The following is a 1861-nucleotide window of genomic DNA, read 5'->3' as shown; positions in this document are numbered from 1 at the left end:
TCTTTAATGTGTATGAATATTTGGAATGGAGTAAAATAAAGAAAAAATAAATAAAGCTGATAATTTATTGATAATATAAAATTTATTTAGATTTATAAAATGAAACTATTCGATAATAATTAAAAACAATAGAGAAATATGAACTCATGACTATTTGATAATTTAAACAAATAATTGATATAAGCAAAGATGGATAGTGGCTAGCAGTGAAATCCAGTTTGACCTCGCGTCAGCTGGATGTACCTGTATGTCAGAGTTGATGTTCACTCTGGGACTTGAACCCAGTACCTTTCGCTTAAAACGCCATCACGTTATCCACTCAGCTACTGAGTCCTTGCTCGTGTAATGGGGTGAAGTTCCACTGCTAGACAATACCCATCTTTGCATATAATGCTTGTGAATTAAGGTTATATCGAAGTAATACGCACAGTATGCACATATGCCAATAAGAGACTGACCAGTTGCAATCCTAACACATCGATGGGAAGATTCAAACAAACAATTTGAAGAATTGATATGTTTAAAGTTTTAAATGAATTACATTAAATAAATTTTTTGAAATATACACTTTATTGATTAAACTGTCTTAATAAATAGTTAATTATTTTTCTAAAAAAAAGAAAAATTAATTTTTTTTTTCTGTATCTAATGTGCACAATAATGACTTGAAAGAATTTAATCACATGTAATTCTTCTACTCTTTTTTTTCTTTTTTCACAAATTGTTTTATAAAAAAAAAGATGAAACACAGGAAAATTATGTTTTGATAAGAAAAATTATTAAGTGAATATATAATGACTTATTTAGTAGAAGCGGAGGAAGAAATCAGGAAGAAGTGCTGGAAGCGGATAGGATATATATTGAGGAAAGCACCCAAGTGCGTCACAAGACAAGCCCTCACATGGAATCCTGAATGCCAAAGCAGAATAGGAAGACCAAAGAACATATTACACCGAGAAATAGAGACAAACAGGAGAAGAATGAATAAAAATTGGATAGAACTAGAAAAGAAGGCCGAGGACAGAGTGTGTTGGAGAATGGTGGTCGGTGGCCTATGCTCCATTGGGAGTAACAGGCGTAAGTAAGTAAGTACTTAGTAAAAATAAAATAAAATTATTGTCTTAATCCAATGATTAGTCAATTTATGAATTCACTGAAATTTTTAGTGATATGAAATTATTATTATTATTATTATTATTAAGCGCTCACACACGAGACTGATAGGTCCTGGGTTCAAATCTTGTGAGGCGAGATCGTGGATGCGCACTGCCACTGAGGAGTCCTACAACAGGATGAACTGGCCATCCAGTGCTTCCAGGTTTTCCATGGTGGTCTAGCTTCAATTGACTCGTGATTTCAACCATAAAATATTATTATTATTTTGTTCAATTTTTAACCGTTATCGGTTATTGATAAAATCGTCATTCTAAAATAAAGTGGAATGTTTTTATCATTGATTTTAGTATTTAATTATTATTATTATTATTACCATTATTATTATTACTATTATTATTAATTATCAGAAGGGGTTTTGTGGAGATTTAGTATGTTTCGATTGGTGAATGGTTGCTCAACTTCGTGGATCAGTTGAAGTTAGACATTAACACCGTTGGATACCGGCCGGCTCAGCGGTCTATAGGGTAAGGGCTCTGGCTCGAGACTGGTAGGTCCCGGGTTCGAATCTCGCGAGCGCGGGTTCGTGGATACGCACTGTTGAGGAGTCCCATAATAGAACGAAACGGCCGTTCAGTGTTTCCAGGTTTTCCATGGTGGTCTAGCTTCAACTGACTCATGCTTTCAACTATGAAACTATTATTATTATTATTTGGTATAAACGAGTCAAAAATATTTGCATACCATA

The 1861-nt window shown here is 33.6% G+C and overlaps 1 non-coding gene across 1 annotated transcript; it reads right to left on the bottom strand.

Moving 5' to 3' along the window:
* Positions 1–263: 263 nt before the first annotated feature.
* Positions 264–330, bottom strand: Smp_tRNA_01619_Lys_TTT.1.1. Its single transcript has one exon. It is a non-coding gene (tRNA).
* Between the last annotated feature and the right edge of the window lie 1531 nt (positions 331–1861).

This window comes from Schistosoma mansoni, chromosome 2, assembly GCF_000237925.1.
Source record: "Schistosoma mansoni strain Puerto Rico chromosome 2, complete genome".
NCBI lineage: Eukaryota > Metazoa > Platyhelminthes > Trematoda > Strigeidida > Schistosomatidae > Schistosoma > Schistosoma mansoni.
Note: the sequence above shows the minus strand (reverse complement) of the source record. Positions and strands in the feature narration are given on the sequence as shown.